A 12,151-nucleotide genomic window follows, 5' to 3' on the forward strand; every position below is an offset into this window, starting at 1 on the left:
AGAATGGAAAGCAGAAAAAGGCAAAGAGAAAGCTGAAGACCATGGTGAGAAGAACAAGTCCTCAGTGAAGATCCAAGAAATAAATGTGACAAACACTGTTGCAGAGGATGACAGTCTAGTGTCAGGAGACATCTACTTCTTGAAGAATACAATGGACTCAGCTGCTCTTACAACATCTAATGGAAATGCACTGAGTGACTGGATTATAGACTCAGGGGCATCACTTCATGTGTCTCCAAACAAGGAGTGGTTTACTTCTTATGTGACCACTAAAGATCATGTTCGGCTAGGCAATGGGCAGACATGTGAGATCTTAGGTGTTGGAGATGTTCAATTGAAGTTTCAGAATGGATCTTCTTTCACGCTGAAGAATGTGAGACATGTTTCCGCAATTACAAAGAGCTTGATCAGCACACGTTTACTTGATGATGCTGGCTACGTCACCACTTTTGGACAGAACATGTGGAAGATATCCAAGGGTTCTATGACAGTAGCACATGGAGTAAAGTCTGGAGGACTTTACATGATTTATGTATCAAATGTCTCTAAAAATGTAATCAATGTAACCGAGCAGCCGAACGTTTCTTTGTGGCATAGCCGGTTAGGACATATGTCCAAGAAGGGAATGGAAATCTTGTCTCCTTCTGGTTATTTGCCTGGCTTTTCATTTAATGATTTTGAATTTTGTGAACATTGTCTGTATGGTAAGCAAACACAGCAGCCACATAAGCATAGAGGCAGTAGAAGAGATACACAGTTGGCACTTGTGCATAGTGATTTTTGACCTATGCCTAACCTATCTCTAGGGGGAGCTTCTTACTTTATGACATTTATAGATGATTACTCGAGGAAAGTATGGGTTTACTTTCTCAAGCACAAGGATGAAGTGTTTAGTGTTTTCAAAACGTTTGTGACACTTGTGGAGAATCAGAGTGGCAAGAAGCTTAAATGCTTACGCACTGACAATGGTGGAGAGTATGTTTCAAAGGCCTTTCAGGACTTTTGTGAGTCAAAAGGTATAAAACATGAACTTACTGCTCCTTACAATCCTCCTCAAAATGGTGTTGTTGAGAGGATGAATAGGACCATACAAGAGAAGGTCAGAAGTATGTTGTCTAATGCACAGCTGCCAAATGGGTTTTGGGCTGAAGCTGTATCAACAGCTGTTCATCTTGTAAATAGATCTCCTAGCAAGGTTTTGTAGAAGGATTCAGTGCCAGAGATGGTATGGTCAGGCAAAATGCCCTCATACAAGCATCTCAGAGTCTTTGGCTGTGAGGCATATACTCACGTTCCAAAGGAATTTAGGAACAAACTTGAGCCAAAGAGTAGAAAGTGCATCTTTCTAGGCTATGGTAATTCTGGTGAGATGGGGTACAGACTTTGGGATCCCGAATCCAGAAAGGTTGTCCGCAGCAATGATGTTCACTTTAAGGAATCCAAATATCATTCTAAACCAGAGAGGGTTGAGGAGATTAGAAGAGTTGTCTTCCAAGAAGATGGACTTGCACGTGCAAGACAAAATGTCAGGGCTCAACAGGAGCAAGGATAGGATAGATTGGAACCACAGGTTGTGGCTGAGCCTGAGCCACCTATTGTGCATAGAGCTGGACGTGTGATGCGACCTCCTGATAGGTTTGTTCCATCTATGAACTATGTCATGTTGACTGATTGCAATGAGCCTTCATGTTACCAGGAAGCAGTGCAAATGAAGGACTCCGGGAATTGGCAATTGGCCATGCAGTCAGAGATGACAGCTCTGCATAAAAACCAGACATGGAAGCTAGTTAAATTACCATGGGGCAAAAAGGCTCTACCCTGTAAATGGGTTTACAGGTATAAGATCACCGCTCATGATAGTCATCCAAAGTAGAAAGCAAGGCTTGTTGCCAAGGGCTTTAAGCAAGAACAAGGCATTGACTTTGATGAAGTCTTCTCTCCGGTGGTCAAGATGACTACATTGAGATGCTTTCTTGCATTGGTTGCCATATTAGATTTGGTGTTGCACCAAATGGATGTCAAGACATCGTTCTTGCATGGTGATTTAGATGTGGAAATTTACATGTAGCAGCCAGAAGGGTTTGTTGAGAAAGGCAAGGAAGATTGGGTATGGTAGTTGTTAAAGAGTCTTTATGGCTTAAAACAATCACCGAGGGCATGGTACCATAAATTCCACAAGTTTATGCTTTCTCAAGGCTACAAACGTAGTGAGTTCGATCACTGTCTATATACAAAGAAGGCTCAGGATGGAAGTTGGCTGATCCTTATTTTGTATGTGGATGACATGTTGATTGCTGGCAAGCACTTGGAAGAAATTTCAGCTTTGAAGTCAAAGATGGCAAAATCGTTTGACATGAAAGACATGGGTGAGGCAAGTCATGTACTTGGTATGCGCATTGAGAGAGACAGATCAAAGAAGTTGATTTGGTTATCTCAAATAGAGTATATTGACAAGGTTTTGCAACGTTTCAATATGGAGAAGGGAAAGGCATTGAGTGTTCCATTGCCACCATATGTGAAACTTAGCAAACAAGATTGTCCTGTGTCTGAGGAAGAACAGGCTGAAATGGATAAGATTCCATATGCGTCTGCAGTGGGTAGTTTGATGTCTGCAATGATTGCTACTCGTCTAGACATTGCATTTGCAGTGGGAGTAGTAAGTCGATACATGTCAAACCCAGGCAAGAAACATTGGGAGGCAGTGAAAGGAATATTGAGATACCTGAAAGCTACAAAGAGTATGCGTATATGCTATGGGAGTCAGGAGCTAAGTGTAAAGGGTTTTACAGACTCAGATTATGCAAGTGACTTAGACAACCGAAGGTCTACGTCAGGGTATGTATTTACATTGGCTGGTGGAGCAGTATCATGGCGTTCTAGATTACAAGATTGTGTTACTCAGTCTACTACAGAGGCTGAATATGTTGCAGCATCAGAGGCATGCAAAGAATCAATTTGGCTTAATCGACTAGTAACAGATTTGGGAATCAAAGAAGAGATGCCTGTGTTATATTGTGATAGTCAAAGTGCTATACAATTGGCTCGCAATCCAGTTTATCACTCAAAGACAAAGCATGTGGATGTGAAGTATCATTTCATCAGGGAAATGTTCGAGGATAAGCAACTTCAGCTTGTCAAAGTTCACACCACAGAAAATCCTGCTGATCTACTTACAAAAGGACTTCCCTCAGAGAGCTTTGCGCATTTTCGCAAGCAGTTAGGTGTAGGGTAGTACATCACTTCTCTACATCTCTTGTATATTAGCTTGTCTAGTAGCTTCTCTCACACTTAAAGTACCACATTGGACTTTAAGTAGGAGGTTGTTGGGGTATAAAGCCCAATGTGGTCGCCTAGGTAAGTGGGCGGGCCGCCAGGTATGTACACATATTCTTTTGTTAAAACCTAATAAGAACTCACTATGCTCTACACATTACAGTAGAGCGAGTTCACCATATCCTCGTGCTCTTTTTCTCGCACTCTCTGTCGCGTCGCAGTTCCGCTCGTACTCCTTCAGGGATTACCATAATCCAAGCAGCCAACACCTATAAATTATCACTGAGAGGTCACTATCGGGGGGGGGGGGGCAGTTCATGAGAGGTCAACACTTGGTAGAGTGTAGTGGGAAGAGTTGACACTATTGGCATCACGAGGAGGGGGCTTGTGTGTTGGTTTGCCTTGGGAATTGCACCATGCGAAGGGAGCCACGTCCACCTCTCGACTCCAATGGTCGATGCACACACGTATACACGCTCTTAGTAGCAAGCTTCACAATCATTGAGTCGTTTTAGAGAACGCACCAAGTAGTTGCACCATCTTTTCTCCCTACCTCTCTATCACCACAGTGTGCTGCCTCGCTGGAAGGAAGGTCATTGTAAATACTGCAGAAATAATTCTCCCTCACACCCCCAAGGGTTTTCTTTATTTGTCAACCTCTCTCTCTCTCTCTCTCTCTCTCTCTCTCTCACACACACACACACACACACACACACACACACACACACACACACACACACACACACACACACACACACACACACACACACACACACACACACACACACACACACACTATGTGTAAGTTTGCGGTGTTCATATCATCGTGGTCTGCGTCCTAGCCGCTCAAAGCTAGGTGGTGCCCCCGATTCGCTTTACCGTGAAAGGCTCGAGGCGCGCCATTCGGCCCTCGATGTTTTAGAGGCCGTCGGGGTTCGGGGTTCGCTTTGCTCCCATCATTTGGTGCCCCCACTGAGGAGGGCTTCTAAGACCCTTCAGTTTACAATGCTGAAAGTGACGCATGCCATCAATCATGGACGAATGGCTGAAGGAATTTTCTAACTGGAGGACGGAAGAATAGGAGACTAAGGAGACACTAGCCGCCTTCATTGAAGTACTACTGCCAGGCTGCAGTGTCGTCAGTATTCAAGAGGTAAATTCTCCATCTCGTGTTGCTCGTTCTAACCACAAATTGAGAGCATCAAGTGGGAGGTCGGTGAAGTGTCAGCAACGGGCAGCGAAAGGGATGAAATCGTCTACATCGACATTCATCGCGAAGAAGTCATTTACATCAAAGAAGGAAAGAAAACGATGAGGCCTCTTTTCCCTAAAGAAACTGCAGTCAAAGTTATAACCTTTACTCCAAAGTGGCCTAAAGGGGCTGATCGAGCCAAAGGTAAAAAAGAGCTAAGCCAGTCTGGAAACACATGACCCCGAAGGCAGAAGCATCTGGCCAAGCAAGTGCTTCAAGCTCAGAAAGCCGGGTTGTACCCAGTGAGGCGGTCCGGGGCGGGGCAACAAGAGAGGCGACCTCTAAACATCCCTCAAGGCTCCCGCGCTGCTCAATTGGGGCTGGGGGCAACCACAAGCACAACACAACAACCAACCCACAGCCAAACCCAAACAAGATAGGGGCACCACCTAGTTAGAGAGCGAACTAGGACGCAAAAGAGGAGGATCCCTTAGCAAAACAAGTGAGAACGAAGGGTACACTATCACTAATTTAAATGCTACAAATACACACACACACACACACACACACAAAAGAGAGAGATCTTTGTGCAAGAATTTATCTTCAATTTTAATGATTGACGTGGGTGTATGAATAGCTGGGAGGAGAATCAAGAGACACGATTAAGTTTGATGATGTTGCAATCTACACATTATCTTAGGGTTATGGGAGACCTCTCACCATACAACCCTCTTATAATGTTTTCCCAAGCAACAAAAACAAACACAAGAGCTCTTGAGTCACATACAAGCAGATACTACAAAAGTATCTCAAAATGAAAACGCGTCACCTTAAACCAAACAAGATGAGGTTGCCAAGCGTGAATTGGAGAGACTCAAGAGAGTTTTGACCCGCGATTTGCACCCAACTTATTGATTAAATTGATGCACAAGAGTAGGTACAATTTTGATTGGAATTTATGAATCACTCACTCCCTTGCAATGTTACAACTAGCTCAAAGAAGCTTTCCTATACACCACATGTAATGGTGCATAGAGAGCTCACTCTCACTCCCTAAAACTAAGATGGTGAATGGCACGCTCAAAGTAGTGAGCAATAGTGTAGGGATCCTTGCCCTTTACAAAGGAAGAAGGGCTCTATTTATAGGTGAGGAGAGCTCTAATTAGGATTATACCTAATCAAAATTTTCATAGAAAATCATGTTTATGAAATTTTTTATACGTTCCTATGAGAGTGGGGCTCTCTTGTCTCTTGAGTCACATGGATATGGGCTCAAGAGGAGAGAATTATTGAGGTTAAATAGAGAAGATTCTAGAGAGGTGAGTGATTTTTTGTGTGAGGTTGCCTACTCCATGGTAGAGTAGAGTGGGTGCAATTTACAAAAAAAAGGTTAGCAGTTAGTGTTAGTAGTTTGAAGTTAGTAGGATGGGGTAGAATTACATGGCATATGTACTCAAGGTGCATTATATGATTTATACAATGATAAAAAGTAAGAGAAGAATGAGAATATACACAATTTGGTGGAAACCACAAGATGTAAATGAAATTTTTCACCTTCTCCTCAAGTGAATGAAGCGGTTGTAGAACTTTGTCGGTGCAGTTCTTGTGACCATGGGGAAGTTGAATTCTCCATGATCAAACTCCTCCTTTTGTAGGACTTGAGATTGGTTATTTGCTGATTTTTTCTCTTTTATGAAAGGATGAAGAGGTTATGGTAATATGAATTTGATTCTAGAGAGAGAAATTGAGCTATATGTGTGTAGAGATGATAATCTTTTGAGCTATGGAGTAAGGAGAGATGGAAATGGTGAAGAAGATGAAGTAAGCCATGAAAATTTCAGGTTTGAGTTAGAGATGGAGAGGAATGAGTTTATGTGTGTGGAAGTGGGAAAGGAGGTGAGAGAAGACTATGGGTTACTTTGTGAGAAAAGTGGGCATACTGGGGTCCACTCAAAAAATCATAGCTCACCGGTGGTTGCTCCAAAAATCATCAAAATTTTTGAGGTGATTATTCAGCTTTTGTTCCACATTTTCTCTTTTGACCACCACTCCAAATTTGGAGTGGAGATGGGTGCCAAAAATCTCACCAAAAAGCCTGTTTTTTATGCCTGCAAAAGTCTTTTAGTGGCCCCCTTCTTTGTTGAATTTGTACAATGTATCCAAGAGTGAGCCCCTCCTTTGTCATATCATAATACAAAGCATCCAAGTTTCCCTTTACACATGCATGGAGGAGGATTATTGGTGAATAAAGCAATATATACATGGTGGGACTAGTGTATGGACTATTCATGGATTTTAGCTCAATGAGCACATGGTGTTAGAATATTGGGTAAAAAATAAATAAATAAATATGGAGGAATTATGGATATGAAAAGATATTGGAATCATATGATATGGTCCCTCTTTGTATTATTTTGGGTGAAAGAGGAAGGGGTATGCAAGTAAATGAAAATAATATAATAAACATGACTAAGAAAGTAGAAATCAATTTTTTTGTTTTCACGAGGGTGAGGGTGAAAATGTGGGGGTGATTTGTATAAAAGAAAAATATGAGGTTAGAGTATGTACACATTGGCAAAAAATACACTTATGGTGAAAGAGGATGAAAGAAGACATACATAAGTTTAATAAAACACACACCTAGGTATAAATATTTAAATAAATTATCAAAATAATTATAAAAATCCCTATATTTAGGCCATATATATAATGAAATATTTACACACAAAGAGGCCATAATATACCTTTTTAAATTATTATTTTTTATTTTTTTGGCTCAACTAGCCCAGTGACTAGCTAATTGAGGGTTTTAAAGAAAATACGAGAAAAGTCCCCTAACTCACACACGCCTATATACAGTGAAATGGTAGGGATAGCCATAGTGTTTGGGTGAATTTGGTAGGGTGAGGTAGCTCACTATGACAATTAATAATAGCCGAAAAACGGCTATCATTAGCCCTCCCCCAGGATGATGGTATATTCATGTACCATCATAGAGCATCTTTTCCAAAGAGAGTGCTTCAGAGTCCTTGATGAGATCTTCATTGTTTGGTCCCTCAGAATTTTGGCTGGAGTTACATTCATGCTTCATGTAACAATACTTACATGAAACAGCAGCCTTTGGACAGATCTTTGGTAGAAGGCGACTCAAATAGGGCTTCAAGCGATACCCGTTTACCTTCCTAGAGTGCTCTTTCCCATTCAAGTCTATAAGTTGATAGTAACTTGAATTGAAAGCCTTCTTAACTATGTATGGCCCCTGCCATCTAGTTTCAAATTTGGCATCAAAACGATTATCGAGTCGATTGTCATACCTTAGCACAAGATCTCCTTCATTGATGCCTTTGTCCTTTAGTTTCTTGTCAAGCTTTTCTTTCGCTTGCGTAGCTTTCCTCTTGTAGCACTCGTAAGCTGCTTCTCTTTTCCACTCAAGCTCCACTAACGTAAGAAGTCGATCCATCCATACCTCTTGATCATCTTGTGCACCTTTGCCATGAAGCCGCATTGTTGGAATGTTGAGCTCGATAGGCTGCAAAGCCTCTTCACCATAGACCAAGTGAAATGGTGTGAACTCCGTGGCTTCCCTATATGTGGTTCGATATGCCCACAAGGCACCATCCAAGAAGTCATCCCATAACTTTGTTTTGTTTTGCACCATCTTTCTAATGATGCCTGCAATGACACCGTTAGCCTTCTCCACCAAACCATTTGACTGTGGGTAGTATGTGTTGGGGTGTAGGCCAGGTGGCCGTGGGAAACCACCCTTGTACACTTAAGTTCACCTATTCAATATAGGGAGAGAAAGAGGAAGGGTTGACTTTACTCTTTCTTCTCCACTAACCCACACAGGCTGCCTGTGTATCTCCCCCTTCCCCATTTCTCTTCTTCCCTTCTCTTGCACACACTCCGTACACGCATACGCGTACTCATCAATTGGTATCAGAGCTACGACAACGAACCGTACGTGCGACCGCTCTCAGAAAATCGACTCGGAAGCAACAGAGCTCGCCGACTATGGCGGAGCTCGGAGCTCAAGCTTGAGCTTGGAAGTGTGCAGCAGATCCGAAATTGCGAGCTTGGCTTGGAGAAGCAAGGAAATCGAAGGCTTTGAAGCCGAGCAAAGGACAGCAAGGAGTGAGAGTTTTGGGAAGCTTTGCAGCTTCTGCAGGCAAATCGGAGCCATCAATGGTATCAAGGCATCCCGATCCCGAGCCCCGACTACCCCGTGTGTGTAGCTCTCCTTGTTGAGAGGAATCTTTGGATGCTTGGAAAGCTCTGCATAGCAGGAAATCGACATCAGAGGTAGTCTGTTGAGAATTGTGCAGAGCTTGGAGAACAATCGGGTGCAGCTTAGGAAAGCATAGCAGGAATCGGGCCAGCTCGTCGATTTGGCAGGGCTCACACACAGGGCAGCACTGAGAGGCCAAAGCACTGACAAGCTTGACATTGAGCCAATTAGGCAGCGGGCATTCTCAGCACTGGGAAAAACTGGGCAGCAGTAGGTGGAATCGAGCCGTGAGCTGGGCAGCCGAGCCGTGAGCCGGGCATTCTCAGCACTGGGCAGAACCGGGCAGCATGGCCATGAGTAGACTCGGATACACACACACACTTAATGAATTCAGGCAACGCTGGTAGAGTGTAGCGAGCTGGATTGAAGCAAGCAAACACACACACACACACAAACGAAGTCTGCATTTCTCTGCAACAGGCAGTTGTCAAAAAAAAAAGCAACAAAAATTTAAATTCGATTTTTTTTTGCTTGTTTGTTTGACACACTATAGTGTGTGCAAACACTTCTTCCCACAAGTAGTGGCGAGCCACGAATCAAAGAACATTCACATGCTGCATGTGAATGTGTGTGGTAGTGTATACACACACACACACTCTCAGGAGTTGGAGTTGTAGCGAGTCCATTTGCCTAGGAATCGAGCACAAAGCTGAATTGGTGAGCATTTAGCTTGCAGAATTGAGGAAAAGTAGGGGTTTGGTAAGTCGATCATTACAGATCTTGCTCTTGACGAGCGACGTGCACCGACATCGGCGTACAGCCATTCTCCGACTTCGTCATCGACTTCTTCGACATCGTCACCCAACTTCGACGTCCGCACACCAAATCCGACAAGCTTGAGAGCGATCTCGACAGATCAAGCGAGATGTGCGATCGATACCGATCCGACTCGGTATTGATCGCTCGAGCATTGGCGTTTTACGGCTATTTGGCTAGCCACTTCCGCCCGGCGGCGGAAGGCGACATCGACATCGACACCGCTCATGCGCACCGGCTCGACACTCCTCATTGCGACCGATTTCCGACATCCGACCCACACCGGGCGCTTCCCCACAGGAGCGCGTTCCAGCGATCGACGACCGTGCTTGCGACATGCGCGGGTGAGGTACCTCTATCATAGAGGAGTGACACCTGGCATCGGCACCCAGCGCATCGATCGCCCTGTACGACACAGTTTACGGATAGGACACCTTTGGCGGCTATTCGACTAGCATATTTCTGCCCGGCTGCAGAAATCGGCACATAGCGACACCGACACGCAGGTTATAGGTTACAGGGGGGTTTTTCAGCCCATTCACTCCCAGATTCTCCAGGTTAGCAGACGCTGCGCTTTCATAGGCGATTTCGTAGTCATTTCGACAGCAGTTCTCTACGGACACATGCGTTGACAGATGTGTTCGCAGATTCTCTGCGGACACATGCGTTGACAGATGCCTTTTGTCATGAGCACACCTAGTACTACTGAGCTCTTTTGAGAGCAAATATCCTCGCAGGGATCACTTTCACTGCATGCAGTAGTTCTTGGCGCCTGTTTGAGCACGATTTTACTCATGTACGTTGAGTTGCGGACACTGCCCACTGTACTACGTGTGGAGCCATTTTTTGGCTATTTTGGCAGTTTTTCCCGGCCGTTTCTGAGACTCGGACTGGAAGATCCCTTTCTGAGACTGAGGCTAGTCCATTTGTGTCTGCATTAGCCTTTGGAGGGTCGATAGCGTGAGGTTTTCTTTGAGCTGGGGTGTACTAGAATATTGAGACACTTTCGGTGATACAGGTAGCTGGAGTTCCCCTTTACGGTACCCTCGCCATAGGATATGTATCTGCACGGTTATTTATGCTTTTGACGCCGAGTTAGCACTCACATAGCAGTGGTTTTGTGCAGCAGATGCCCAGTTAATGCAGTTGGCACATTTATATGAATTTTGAGTTGCGTTTTGACTCCTCATACAAAGGAAACTCTGCCGGATTTACTTCCCGCGAGTTGTGACTTCCATTGTTGGCATTTCCGAGTCAATTTTGGTTGAGATTTTACTCCAGAAACAAAGGTTACTCTGCCCAAATTTCTACAGCTTCTCGCCATAGTTTGGCACCTCTCAAACCCTCTTATCAGCGATGGCTTCTTCTTCAGAAAAGGAGGAGTATTTCATTCGGAAGTTCGATGGCAGCAACTTCACCATGTGGAAAGAGCGCATGAAAGATGTTTTGATAAACAAAGGCCTCTTAGAATCGTTGAAAGAGCGCGCAGAGGATGATGATTATACACAAGCTCAATGGGAGCTTTTGGATGCAAAAGACATGGCTACGATACGTCTACATCTAGCCGAGTCAGTCTTCTTCACTATCATAGGGAAGAAAACAACCAAGGAACTTTGGGATAGCTTATGTTCAGCATGGGAAAGCAAGAGTGCATCCAACAAAGTTTTTCTCATGAAAAAGCTTATGAAGCTCAACATGAAAGAGGGTAGCACAGTTTCTAGTCATTTAAATGATTTCAACTCCTTGTTCAATCAGCTGACATCTCAGGGCTTTAAGGAGTTTGACGATGAACTCAAGTCTATCTTCTTATTATGCTCTCTACCCAGTTCATGGGATATCTTTTGCACAGCCATTAGCAATTCGGCTCCGAATGGCAAGTTAGAATTCAATGCTGTCACAGATGCGTTGCTCACTGAAGAGATTCGTCGTAAATCTCTCGATAATGCTAGTCATGGAGATGCATATATGGCTGGTAGTTCAACAAAGCCAAGAGGCTGTGACAGGCACAAATTCAAAAGCAAAAGTAGAGAGCGGAATCCTCGTAGTCCTAGCAGACACAGAAACCAAAGTAGAGACCGCACTACCAAAAATGTCGAGTGTTACTATTGCCACAAGAAGGGTCATTACAAAAAGGATTGTCGCAGTTTACTAAGAGATCAGAAAAACATGCAAAAGGATAATTCTGGCAAAGGCAAAAGTACAGTAAAGATTGAGGAGCTCAATATTTTTGAGTCTCCCATGCCTACCACTGCAGTAGAGGATGCTCCTCCTCCAGTGATGCTCATTATGCCCACAGAGATTCATGCTGAGGTGACAGCAGATGCCTCCGATGTTCTCATTTTCACTTCCGATCTCACTCCAGATGCTTTGGTTGCACATGATGAGGGTTATGCACAGAATTGGATCCTTGATTCTAGTGCAAGTTTTCATGTCACACCGCATAGAGAGTGGTTTTCCTCTTATGCATCCATGCATGGAATAGTCAAGCTTGGTGATTCCTATGAGCTTGACATTATTGGCATTGGTGATGTAAAACTTCAGATGCATAATGGCACTACTTTTGTGCTACAGAATGTCAAACATGTGCCCAAGATTACAAAAAGCTTGCTTTCTATAGGGCAATTGGATGACATTGGCTACAC

The sequence above is a fragment of the Adiantum capillus-veneris genome, chromosome 3 (genome assembly GCF_014529385.1).
Source record: "Adiantum capillus-veneris isolate H3 chromosome 3, ASM1452938v2, whole genome shotgun sequence".
Taxonomy (NCBI): domain Eukaryota; kingdom Viridiplantae; phylum Streptophyta; class Polypodiopsida; order Polypodiales; family Pteridaceae; genus Adiantum; species Adiantum capillus-veneris.